The 13806-nt window shown below is 39.0% G+C and overlaps 1 protein-coding gene and 1 pseudogene across 51 annotated transcripts in view; both read left to right on the top strand.

Moving 5' to 3' along the window:
* The window catches only part of TRDN (triadin), a 415209-nt gene that overhangs the window by 384063 nt on the left and 17340 nt on the right, over window positions 1-13806 (top strand). The window lies entirely within an intron of this gene.
* On the top strand, window positions 5014-6792 carry LOC108591292 (keratin, type II cytoskeletal 8 pseudogene; annotated as a pseudogene). Its single transcript, XR_013534521.1, has one exon. The product of XR_013534521.1 is annotated as a keratin, type II cytoskeletal 8 pseudogene (transcript).

Raw genomic sequence — 13806 nt, 5'->3', positions numbered from 1 at the left:
GAATGGGCTTGTTTGTTTTTTTCCTGTAAATCTGTTTGAGTTCTTTGTAAATTCTGGATATCAGCCCTTTGTCAGATGGGTAAACTGCAAAACTTTTTTAAACTTTATGACATGTATTGGTCTCTCCATTCTGTGTGTGTGTATCACATTGTAGAACATACTGTGAAATTTTTTACTTAATGTTGTGCTTCTTGAATATGTGAATTTTATTAGTATTACTTGTTTAATCAGCATATGTCTATATTTACTCATTTGTTTATGAGTATAATTGTTTACCATTTCTTTTTCATTTTTTACTTTCTTTTGATAGCATATTTTTCCTAATAGTACCTTCTATAGAAGTGCCTTGGGTAGAGTTCTATTAGTAGAAAACATTCTCAGTTTTCTCTTATTTGACAGATTTTCTATATCATTTCATGCCTAAAAATGTTTTTTTTTTTTTGTTGCATACACATTTGAGCAACTTTTAATATATTATTCCACCGATTGTTTTCTTTTTTAATGATAGAATAGGGGAATGGTGTTTTCAATTTAACTGTCACTTCTTCCTGTGTAATATATCTTTTCTCTCTGCCTTCTTAAAATATGTTCTCTTAGCCTTTGTTCCGCTGCAGTTTTACTACAGTTTGTTGGAATGAGGATTTATTCTTCTTTTGACATACTTCCAGGACCCAGGAATTTATCTTTTTCTTGTACCTATTTGAGGAATCCATAACCATCATTTCTTAAAAATACTATCTCTTTTCCATTTTTTCTCCTTCATGCCACTGCAAAAAGCAAGGAAAAAATTAATACATTTGGAAAGGAAAAAAACAAAACCATCTCTATTTATATGATTGTCTATGTAGCAAATCTAAAACCTGTATAAACACAAAAACTGGAGTTAATAAATGAGTTTAAAAAGGTAGTAAGGTATAAAGTTAATACAGAAAAGTCATTATTATCCACATACAATAAGTGACTGGAAACAAAATTTTTTAAAAATTAGTACATGTTAGCCAATATAAAATACTCATGCATAAATCAAAATGTATGTATGTTCTATATGTTGAAAATCACAAGATGTTGATAAAATTATTAAAGAGGATCTAAAATAAGTAGAGATATACCATATTCATGAATTGGAAGATTCAACATAGTAAGGAGGTCAGTGCTCCCTAAATTGATCTATAATTTAATGCAATTCCATTAAATATCTCAGACAGAATTTCTTAATATATTTAATCTATTTTATGATAGCTAAAACATTTTTTAAATTTTGAAATAATCATAGTACCTAATTTTAAATTTTACCATACATGTACAGTAATCACAGGAGTATGGGATCTGCAAAAATATAGCCACATAGATCAGTGTAACATTAAAAATCCAAGAAATCGATGCACATAAGATGGCCATTTGATTTTTTTTAATTAAAGTTCGAAAGCAGTTCAGTGGATAATAAGTAGCCTTTTTATCCAATGGCATGGAAACAATTGGACATCTATGTATTTTTGAAAATAAACTGCTATGCAAAAATTAATTTAAAATAGATATTTCTAAATGTAAAACATTAAATTATCAAACTTTTCAGAGAAAACATCTTTGAGACCAAACATTAGACAAACAGTTAAAACACACCAAAAGCACTATTTGTAAAATAAAAAATAATAAATTGTATACCATCTCACAATTAAAAATGTATGTACTGTAGAAGAATAATGAAAGACTGGGAAAATTTTGGGAAATTACATATCCAAGAAAGGGTTTGTCATTTTTACAAACTGGGTGAAATACAATGTTAGTTAAAATTAGGTTTAAAAAATAAAAGATTTTAACATATACTTCACCAAGGAAAATGAATGAGTGGCAAATAACCAGAAAAGATAGTTAACATTATTAGCTATTAGAGAAATGCAAATTAAGCCACCATTATATAACAGCACACGTTTATTAGAATAACTAAACTTTTTAAAAACAATGGAAAAACAAAATCAAGTGCTGGCAAGCATTTGAAACAACCAGAACTTTCATCCATTGCTGTTGAGAAAGCAAAATGGTACTGACACTATAGAAAAGTGTCTTAGAAAGAGAAACACATGCTTATGTTATAACCCAATTATCTCACTCCTGAAGGATGAGGAAAATAAAAATTTACATTCACTCAAAAACATGAACATAAATGTTTATTGCAGCTATACTCACAATTGCCAAAACTGGAAATAACCCAAGTGTCCTTCAACAGGCAAATGGATATAGAAGCTGTAGTACATCCACACAACAGAATATTACTCAGGAATAAAAAATTATATGTGGAACAATTACATGAATTCAAAGCCATTATTTCTTCTGAGGCTAAGCTCCAAAGGTTACATACTGGAAATTTTCATGCATATGAGATTCTTGCATTGAGGAACACCTCAATAGTTGCCCAAGGTTAGTGACAGATGGAGAATATCACTATAAAGGAAGGTAGAAAAAGTATCTTTTTGGAGGTAATTGTGGTTGTAGTCATGCAGATCTACACGTGTCTTAAAATTCATAGACGTTTGCATCGAGAAACTCAATTTACTGTGTAATCAAAACCACATTGAGATACCATCTCACACCAGTTAGAATGGCGATCATTAAAAAATCTGGAGACAACAGATGCTGGAGAGGATGTGGAGAAAAAGGAACACTTTTACACTGTTGGTGGGAGTGTAAATTAGTTCAACCATTGTGGAAGACAGTGTGGCGATTCCTCAAGGCCTTAGAAATAGAAATTCCATTTGACCCAGCAATCCCATTACTGGGTATATATCCAAAAGACTATAAATTGTTCTACTATAAGGACACATGTACACGAATGTTCATTGCAGCACTGTTTACAATAGCAAAGACCTGGAATCAACCCAAATGCCCATTGATAATAGACTGGATTGGAAAAATGTGGCACATATACACCATGGAATATTATGCAGCAATCAGAAATGATGAGTTTGTGTCGTTTGTAGGGACATGGATGAATCTGGAAAAGATCATCCTCAGCAAACTGACACAAGAACAGAAAATGAAACACCGCATATTCTCACTCATAGGTGGGTGATGAAAAATGAGAACACATGGACACAGAAAGGGGAGTACTAAACACTGGGGTCTATTGGGGGGAAAAGGGGAGGGCCAGTGGGAGGGGGAGGTGGGGAGGGATAGCCTGGGGAGAAATGCCAAATGTGGGTGAAGGGGAGAAGAAAAGCAAAGCACACTGCCATGTGTGTACCTACACAACTGTCTTGCATGCTCTGCTCATGTACCCCAAAACCTATAATCCAATAAAAAATTTAAAAAAAAAAAAAAGATTTTGTTCCAGTGATTTTTCTAATTAAAAAATGCTCTTAATATCTGTTTCTGGTATTACTATTGAAGAAATTAAAGTAATAACTGTTACAGTTGAAAAAAAAAACAAATTTAAAAAAAGAAATAATGCACAAAACTTATGAAAGATGGCTTTTTGAGGTTTTCTAGATATCTTACTTTTTCTCACTTATCTGACCTTATCATTTTCTTTATTTTTACTGACCCTGCCCTGCTCAACTTTTGTTCCTCTCCCAGCAGTTCCTTACCATTTGTGGGAATCAACTCTGAAAGTGAGCCCTGGCTTGTCAGTTTCCCGAGGTCACAGGGTATCTTATGGTTCCAGCACCTTCAGCTTTCAATGCTTACCTGCTATTGGACTTGACAAAGCCTCTCACAGGTTCAGCTGATGGTCTTATCAGTCTGACTCCCTTTGGGAAATACCTATAGGCTATTTGGGGTTCCCTGATCACCACTCTCTCAGAGTCCCCATGGTTTCCCTCTGCTTCCTTTTCCACAGACTTTGAGTCCTTGTAGATTTTTGACTATCCGTTTGTCTCAATACAAAGATATCTTAGGGTTCACCTAATTTTGTCATAAATATTGTTCAGGGTTTTTGCTCTCTACCTGTTCTATCCATTTTGGGTGGAGATGTATGAAGGAAATTTAAGTTCTATATTGCTATTATGTTCTCAGAGTCCCCTAGGACAATTTTGTCATTGTCCCAGCCTCTCTGGCTCAACAAAGGGTCTCAGCATCTGCAACCCCATTTTTCTCCTTGCACACTTAGTTACTGAATTTCAGTTTTAATATAAGCACTTGTCCTAATGTGGCCCCACTTTTCATATATCATCAGGGTTGTTTTTGTTTTTAATTTCCCTGAGACAGGAGGGAAAATTCTATTTGAAGATTTTTTTTACCTTCTCTAAGCCCAACCCTTCAACAAAAGGCATTAGTTTTTGTTGCTGTGAGCGAGCACGTTATGTATCCAGTCTCTCATATTTTCAGAAGTATTGGTGTCTAATAGTTTTTAAAATTTTATCCACAAATCTTATTTTAACTAAGATTATTGCCTTTCTTTTTCTAAATTAAAAACCAAAACATCTTAAGTCCTAGTTTTAGACAATTGTGTAAAACTAATTGTCATCAAAAAATTAGCGAGTACTTCCTCATAGAATCGTAAAGTTAATCTTTATTAAAGCAAAACCATTCTCAACTAATTCAGACATGTACAAACTAAAAAAAAGTTCTTCTTGTAGTGAATGGATTAAAGCTTATTTCAGGCTATACATGGGTGTTTATATTTAATATATGTGTGTTTATAAACATATAGACACATACATATACGTAAATGCACACATACACACATGATTTGAAAGCAATAGTTTTTATAAAATGACTTCTGTTTTGTTAGAGGTCACATGCTGAAGGGGAATGGCAACATTAATGTAGTTTTTGCTAAACAAATTAGCGCTAAATTCATAATAGACATACACATACAAATGGTATCATAGGGTAGTAGCTGATACCAGGAAACCTAGCTTCAGAAATACTGGTTCCCATCATGACTTAATAGCTGAATAACTTGGAAAAATTACTTAACACTCTTGTGCTTCAACAGCTTTATTTTTAAATTTTGAATAATAATAATATTCATCTCTTAGAAATTTTGGGTAGATTAAGACAAAAGAGCAGGGTGCGAAGAAGCAGCTTCTCCGCTCCTTCTGGAATCTCTCCCTAGTTCAGCTCGCCTGCTTCCACTCCTGCCTCCACCATGTCCACCAGGGTGACCCATAAGTCCTACAAGGTGTCCACCTCTGGCCCCGGGGCCTTCAGCAGCCGCTCCTTAAGGAGTGGGCCCAGTGCCCGCTTGAGCTTCTCCCGAGTGAGCAGTAGTGGCTTCCGGGGTGGCCTGGGTGCAGGCTATTTTGGGGCCAGCGGCATAGGCATGGGAGGCATCACCGCCGTCACCATCAACCAGAGCCTGCTGAACCCCATTAAGGTGGATGTGGACCCCAACATCCAGGCCGTGCGTACCCAGGAGAAGGAGCAGATCAAGACCCTCAACAACAAGTTTGCTTCCTTCATCAACAAGATGCGGTTCCTGGAGCAGCAGGACAAGATGCTGGAGACCAAGTGGAGCCTCCTGCAGCAGCAGAAAATGGCTAGGAGCAACATGGACAACATGTTTGAGAACTACATCAACAACCTGAGGCGGCAGCTGGAGACTCTGGACCAGGAGAAGCTGAAGCTGGAGGCGGAGCTTGGCAACATGCAGGGGCTGGTGGAGGACTTCAAGAACAAGTATGAGGAAGAGATCAATAAGCGTACAGAGATGGAGAATGAATTTGTCCTCATCAAGAAGGATGTGGATGAAGCTTACATGAACAAGGTAGAGCTGGAGTCTCGCCTGGAAGGACTGACTGACGAGATCAACTTCCTCAGGCAGCTGTATGAAGAGGAGATCCGGGAGCTGCAGTCCCAGATCTCTGACACGTCTGTGGTGCTGTCCATGGACAACAGCCGCTCTCTGGACATGGATGGCATCATTGCCGAGGTCAAGGCGCAGTACGAGGAGATCGCCAACTGCAGCCGGGCTGAGGCGGAGAGCATATACCAGATCAAGTATGAGGAGTTGCAGATGCTGGCTGGGAAGCACGGGGATGACCTGCGGCGTACGAAGACTGAGATCTCCGAGATGAACCGGAACATCAGCCGGCTCCAGGCTGAGATCGAGGGCCTCAAAGGCCAGAGGGCTTCCCTGGACGCCGCAATTGTAGATGCTCAGCAGCGCGGGGATCAGGCACTCAAGGATGCTCATGACAAGCAGAAGGAGCTGGAGGCCGCCCTGCAGCGGGCCAAGCAGGACATGGCAAAGCAGCTGCGTGAGTACCAGGAGCTGGTGAATGTCAAACTGGCCCTGGACATCGAGATCGCCACCTACTGCAAGCTACTGGAGGGCGAGGAGAGCCGGCTGGAGTCCGGGATGAAGAACATGAGTATCCACACAAAGACCACCAGCGGCTATGCAGGTGGTCTGAGCTCTGCCTATGGGGGCCTCACAAGCCCTGGCTTCAGCTACGGCCTGGGCTCCAGCTTTGGCTCTGTCATGGGCTCCAGCTCCATCAGCCGCACCAGCTCCACCAAGGCTGTGGTTGTGAAGAAGATTGAGACCCGCGATGGGAGGCTGGTGTCCGAGTCCTCTGATGTCCTGCCCAAGTGAACAGCTGCAACAGCCCCTCCCAGCCTGCCCCTTCTGAGGCTGCCCCAGAGCCCAGGAGGGAGGTTGCTGTGCACGGGAGCTCAGGGAACAGGAGACCCACCTGATGCTCAGCCCTAGCCCTCAGCCCACTGGTGGGGAGTTTACTGCCTGGGGACCCCCCTTACTCATGCCTCCAGCTGCAAAACAATTCAATTGCTTTTTTTTTTTTGGTCCAAAATAAAATCGCAGCTAGCTCAGAAAAAAAAAAAAAAAAAAAAAAAGAGCAGGGTGCATAAATAAGGATTGGTATATAATAATATATAATATGTGATTATTAATTGGTAATTATGAGAATGAGGACGAGGATGATGATTATGTAATGATAACTGGTTATCCCCTAGCTAGGGACAAATTTCAATTACTAAACTTTTGTGTCAAAATTGATACAGTTATTACATGAAAAAAAAAACAAAAAGAAAGCATATATCTCTTGTTTTTTCTTGGATTTAAAACAATCTCACTTTATAGAGCAAGGGTAATTAAATTCATGATGATTTTGTTTTAGGAGAAAAAAAATGGAGCAGTTACCTTTGGCTGAATCCTCCTAAATAGGTACCAGTGATCATACCCACCACTCTGATCACCCTTTGCTAGACCCCAGAAAAAGGTTGTGTTTAAAGCACATTTGGTGAAATGTTTCTCACTGTTTATTATTAGACTTTGGGTCCGAGCACTGTGGTCTCATTCATTTAAGGATGATATTAAGCTGCTCTGACATTGACCTCAAGACAGCGGTGTTTATCCTGGGAGTATGGGACAGACACTAAAAAAGGGCCACATACATTTATTGAACACTCCTGGCTTCAATGTGTGCTGCCTACAAAATTCCAAATGTGAACTTTCTCTGCATAGTTTATTATTCCCTAGAGTCAACTTCGAGAATCTTCAGTGAGTTCTCAGTGCAGCAGTTCATTTTCTTTAAAACTCATGATTACTTTAAATAATAGCACATATAGAAGGAGCCTCTCACACCTGAGGGCTAAAATAAACTGGCTGCCAAACGTTGCTTTGAACTACTCTGGGTTATTAAGATTTATTGGGAAAATCTAAACTTTTAGAATGTAACATTCTGTTAAGCCAGTTTCACACAACTCGGCCAGTTAGTTGGGAAAATATTTTGGAGCTTTGGATATCTCTGCAGAAACAGAGAGAGGTAGTGAATCTAATAAAGGAAGAGGGCTGAGGAAGAATACAAAAATTCATGCTAAGCTTCGTTTGCATCTATGACTAAGGATCCCAGATGTTTACTTATGAGAATTTCTTGAAACTGCACAAATCAAAATAGACTGCTAGTAGAGATGAGAATAGAGTATCTGTGCTGGTACATATACATGCATTATTTAGGTGGCTTTGATTTATTTATAGTGTTTGCTAAGAGTGTGCAGAGCCGACTGGACACTACACAGAAAAATTTTATGTTTAAAACTGAGAAAAACAAAATTAACAACCTATGCCATATGTGGGTTCTTCAAAATGTGCCTTCTTGCTCAAATTACAATCTCTTTTTTTTTTTAGACAGTCTCACTCTGTTGCCAGACTGGAGTGCAATGGCGAGATCTTGCCTTACTGCAATCTCCTCCTCTGGGTTCAAGGGATTCCCCTGCCTCAGCCTCCCAAGTACCTGGGATTACAGGCTCCTACCGCCATGCCTGGCTAATTTTTTGTGTACTAGTAGACACAGGATTTCACCATATTGGCCAGGATGGTCTCGATCTCCTGACCTCGTTTTCCTCCCGCCTCATCTTCCCAAAGTTCTGGGATTGCAGGTGTGAGCCACCATGCCAGACCTTACAGTCTCTTTTTATCTTTTGCATTCCCCAGCCCTATCACCAGCCTCCCATTCTCACATCAAGAAGCATTGCTTCTCGTAAGGTTTACCATTCTATATTCCTTTTTGATATATCCTCTCTTGCTTTCTCCCTCAATCATGCCTCTGCAGTTCTCACTATAAGAGTTTCTCCTGTCTCTTCAAATATTCCTTTGTTCAAAATTTTCCTTGCCCTTTCTGCTTCTCAGAGCTGTTGTCCTTTTGCTGTGCTTGCATTTGCAGCCACTTCTGAACTAGATCTCCTAGCAATTTCTTTCTACTCTTTCAGCTTCACTTCCATGACCTAGATATCTGCCCAACACTCTCCCAAAATAGCTAACCTCAAGTTCAACACGGACCTCCAAATTGTAAAGCTGAATTACCTTTTGCTCACTTCTCCCCTATTGTTAACCTCTCTGATACCTTCCACTTTCCGGGTTGCCTGCCCTTTTTGAAATGTTTTCTTCTCTTGGCTTTCATAAGATAGGATTCTTTTTTTCTTTTTTTTTTTTTTTCAGTCTGTTTCCTCACTACTAGGCTTCTGCTGTTTTTCCCCAGAGGTTGAATCCTTCCAACCTCAGCTTTCTTTCCTACCCTTCTGCACTATCGTCAGCGGGGCCATCCAGTTTTGTTATCTACATTATCCACCTCTTTGTGGATAAGACCCAAAATTCTTCTGAAGCTTAACCTGTTTTCTTGGGTCTGGTCACATATTCAATTCCTAACTTCACCCTTTGTCTGCACAAGTTTACGACTGATCTTCCTATCATGATCGTCTTTCCCTTATCCCTCCACCTTCTCCGTATCCCAAGGGAAGATTCTGCTCTTGCCATTTGACATCTACTCTCCAGTCACTTAGACATAAAACTTTGAATTCTACTCTGACTAATCAGTATTCCTTGTCCCCCTAACCCTAATTTGGTTTTAAGTCATGTAAGTTTTTACTGTTTCTCCTCTAAACCCTTGCAGTCACTCCCCAACTGTCCCTTTCTGACTTGTCATTCTTCCTTTATATTTCCACTGACATTAAATTTTCCAAAACCTTAAATTGATTGGGTTACATAGGTAAGAAATACTGACTATTTCTTCATTGTAAATTTGGAATAAATTCTACATTTCTAAGCCCAAGAGTCTAGGGCCTCCATAATCCAGGTATAAACTACATTTAAAAATTTGGGTCTCATCATTTTCTATACCTATTGTAGATATTAACCCAATTGAACATTTCATATTCCTAATACTGCTGTCTCCTAAACTCTGATCTCATCATTCTTTTTTCTTGAACTATTCTTTGTACCTCTAACTACACAATTCATTATGATCTTTCAAATTCCATCACCAGTGAGAGAGCACCCATAAAAATTTCTTTGATCTACGTAAGAGGAAGTGACCATTTCACTCTTGAAATTACCTCGCAGTTATACTATCAATTGTCATATACTATCTCTTACTTCAGAGTCTCATCTATTTGGTTGGGTACTTTTTCATTTTCTCTACATGATTGTAAGTTACTTCTAAGTAGCATCCTTTTTCCTTTTGGTTCCTTCGGGGCACAAAGCAAAGTGTTCTGCAAGTAAAGATAGAATACTTTAGTGGAAAGAGTGAGGGCCTCAATGTTGAGGAAAGTTTCATGCCTTCTTTCAACATATTTAAAATATGTTGCTTCAGGGAACTTTTCAAATACTTTGGGTCTCAAAGTTCTCTTGTAAAATCAGACTTTTCCCCATAATTCATAGGTGTATTGGTGAGACTTTGGTAAAACCTAGTATCTAATCGAGTGCCTGGCACAGAAAAATATCTCATTGTAGTTCTTATAGTTGTTACTGGAAAAATAACATTATCTTAATGAATAAATCATAGGAAACCATCAAGGAAATATTCACTTTGACTATAAAGCTAGACTGAAATTTTTAACATTTATTGAAGATTTAACTTTTTATATTTTAAACATACAGCCTACATCCCAAAATATACATTATGAATTATATCTTTTTTTTTTTAATTTTTTATTGGATTTTAGGTTTTGGGGTACATGAGCAGAGCATGCAAGACAGTTGCATAGGAACACACATGGCAGTGTGCTTTTCTTTCCTTCTCCCCTTCACTCACATTTGGCATTTCTCCCCAGGCTATCCCTACCCACCTCCCCCCCCACTGGCCCTCCCCTTTTCCGCACAATAGACCCCAGTGTTTAGTACTCCCCTTTCTGTGTCCATGTGTTCTCATTTTTCATCACCCGCCTATGAGTGAGAATATGCGGTGTTTCATTTTCTGTTCTTGTGTCAGTTTGCTAAGGATGACGTTCTCCAGATTCATCCATGTCCCTACAAACGACACAAACTCATCATTTCTGATTGCTGCATAATATTCCATGGTGTATATGTGCCACATTTTTCCAATCCAGTCTATTATCAATGGGCATTTGGGTTGATTCCAGGTCTTTGCAATTGTAAACAGTGCTGCAATGAACATTCGTGTACATGTGTCCTTATAGTAGAAAGATTTATAGTCTTTTGAATATATACCCAGTAACGGGATTGCTGGGTCAAATGAAATTCCTATTTCTAAGGCCTTGAGGAATCGCCACACTGTCTTCCACAATGGTTGAACTAATTTACACTCCCACCAACAGTGTAAAAGTGTTCCTTTTTCTCCACATCCTCTCCAGCATCTGTTGTCTCCAGATTTTTTAATGATCGCCATTCTAACTGGCGTGAGATGGTATCTCAATGTGGTTTTGATTTGCATCTCTCTGATGACCAGTGACGATGAGCATTTTTTCATATGATTGTTGGCCTCATATATGTCTTCTTTCGTAAAGTGTCTGTTCATATCCTTTGCCCACTTTTGAATGGGCTTGTTTGTTTTTTTCCTGTAAATCCGTTTGAGTTATTTGTAAATTCTGGATATCAGTCCTTTGTTAGATGGGTAAACTGCAAACATTTTTTCCCATTCTGTTGGTTGCCGATCCACTCTAGTGACTGATTCTTTTGCCGTGCAGAAGCTGTGGAGTTTCATTAGGTCCCATTTGTCTATTTTGGCTTTTGTTGCCATTGCTTTTGGTGTTTTGTTCACGAAGTCCTTGCCTACTCCTATGTCCTGGATAGTTTTGCCTAGATTTCCTTCTAGGGTTTTTATCGTGCTAAGTCTTACATTTAAGTCTTTAATCCATCTGGAGTTAATTTTAGTGTAACGTGTCAGGAAGGGGTCCAGTTTCTGCTTTCTGCACACGGCTAGCCAGTTTTCCCAACACCATTTGTTAAACAGGGAATCTTTCCCCCTTGCTTGTTTTTGTCAGGTTTGTCAAAGATTGTATAGTTGTAGATATGTTGTGTTGCCTCCGGTGCCTCTGTTTTGTTCCATTGGTCTATATCTCTGTTTTGGTACCAGTACCATGCTGTTTTGATTACTGTAGCCTTGTAGTATAGTTTGAAATCCGGTAGTGTGATGCCCCCCGCTGTGTTCTTTTTGCTTAGAATTGACTTGGCTATGCGGGCTCTCTTTTGGTTCCATATGAAGTTCATGGTGGTTTTTTCCAGTTCTGTGAAGAAAGTCAATGGTAGCTTGATGGGGATAGCGTTGATTCTGTAAATTACTTTGGGCAGTATAGCCATTTTCACGATGTTAATTCTTCCTAACCATGAACATGGAATGTTTCTCCATCTGTTTGTGTCCTCTCTGATTTCGTTGAGCAGCGGTTTGTAGTTCTCCTTGAAGAGGTCCCTTATATTCCTTGTGAGTTGTATTCCAAGGTATTTTATTCTTTTTGTAGCAATTGTGAATGGCAGTTCGCTCTTGATTTGGCTTTCTTTAAGTCTGTTATTGGTGTAGACGAATGCTTGTGATTTTTGAACTTTGATTTTATATCCTGAGACTTTTCTGAAGTTGCTTATCAGTTTCAGGAGTTTTTGGGCTGAGGTGATGGGGTCTTCTAGGTATACTATCATGTCGTCTGCAAATAGAGACAATTTGGCTTCCTCCTTTCCTATTTGAATACCCTTTATTTCTTTTTCTTGCCTGATTGCTCTGGCTAGAACTTCCAGTACTATATTGAATAGGAGTGGTGAAAGAGGGCATCCTTGTCTAGTGCCAGATTTCAAAGGGAATGCTTCCAGTTTTTGCCCATTCAGTATGATATTGGCTGTTGGTTTGTCATAAATAGCTTTTATTACTTTGAGATACGTTCCATCGATACCGAGTTTATTGAGGGCTTTTAGCATAAAGGGCTGTTGAATTTTGTCAAATGCCTTCTCTGCGTCAATTGAGATAATCATGTGGTTTTTGTTTTTGGTTCTGTTTATGTGGTGAATTACGTTTATAGACTTGCGTATGTTGAACCAGCCTTGCATCCCCGGGATGAATCCTACTTGATCATGGTGAATAAGTTTTTTGATTTGCTGTTGCAATTGGCTTGCCAATATTTTATTGAAGATTTTTGCATCTATGTTCATCATGGATATTGGCCTGAAGTTTTCTTTTCTTGTTGGGTCTCTGCCAGGTTTTGATATCAGAATGATGTTGGTCTCATAAAATGATTTGGGAAGTATTCCCTCTTTTTGGATTGTTTGAAATAGTTTTAGAAGGAATAGTACCAGCTCCTCTTTGTGTGTCTGGTAGAATTCTGCTGTGAACCCGTCTGGACCTGGGCTTTTTTTGTGTGGTAGGCTCTTAATTGCTGCCTCGACTTCTGACCTTGTTATTGGTCTATTCATAGTTTCAGCTTCCTCCTGGTTTAGGCTTGGGAGGACACAGGAGTCCAGGAATTTATCCATTCTTCATTATGTTGAAGCTCTTTAGCATTCAGTGTGATTCTGGAATGGCTGGTACTGGTTGATCCTTTCTATGTGTAGTGCCTCTTTCAGGAGCTCTTGTAAAGCAGGCCTGGAGGTGACAAAATCTCTGAGTACTTGCTTGTTCGCAAAGGATTTTATTTTTCCTTCACTTCTGAAGCTCAGTTTGGCTGGATATGAAATTCTGTGTTGAAAGTTCTTTTCTTTAAGAATGTTGAATATTGGCCCCCACTCTCTTCTGGCTTGTAGTGTTTCTGCCGAGAGATCTTCTGTGAGTCTGATGGGCTTCCCTTTGTGGGTGACCCGACCTTTCTCTCTGGCTGTCCTTAGTATTTTCTCCTTTATTTCAACCTTGTTGAATCTGACGATTATGTGCCTTGGGGTTGCTCTTCTTTCAGAATATCTTTGTGGTGTTCTCTGAATTTTCTGCATTTGAGTGTTGGCCTGTCTTGCTAGGTGGGGGAAGTTTTCCTGGATGATGTCCTGAAGAGTATTTTCCAGCTTGGATTCATTCTCTTTGTCCCCTTCTAGTACACCTATCAAACGTAGGTTAGGTCTTTTCACATAGTCCCACATTTCTTGGAGACTTTGTTCATTCCTTTTTGCGCTTTTTTCTCTAGTATTGGTTTCTCGTT

The sequence above is a fragment of the Callithrix jacchus genome, chromosome 4 (assembly GCF_049354715.1).
Source record: "Callithrix jacchus isolate 240 chromosome 4, calJac240_pri, whole genome shotgun sequence".
Classification (NCBI taxonomy): Eukaryota; Metazoa; Chordata; class Mammalia; order Primates; family Cebidae; genus Callithrix; species Callithrix jacchus.
The sequence above is the reverse complement of the archived record's forward strand: the minus strand, read 5'-3'. Positions and strand labels throughout refer to the sequence as shown.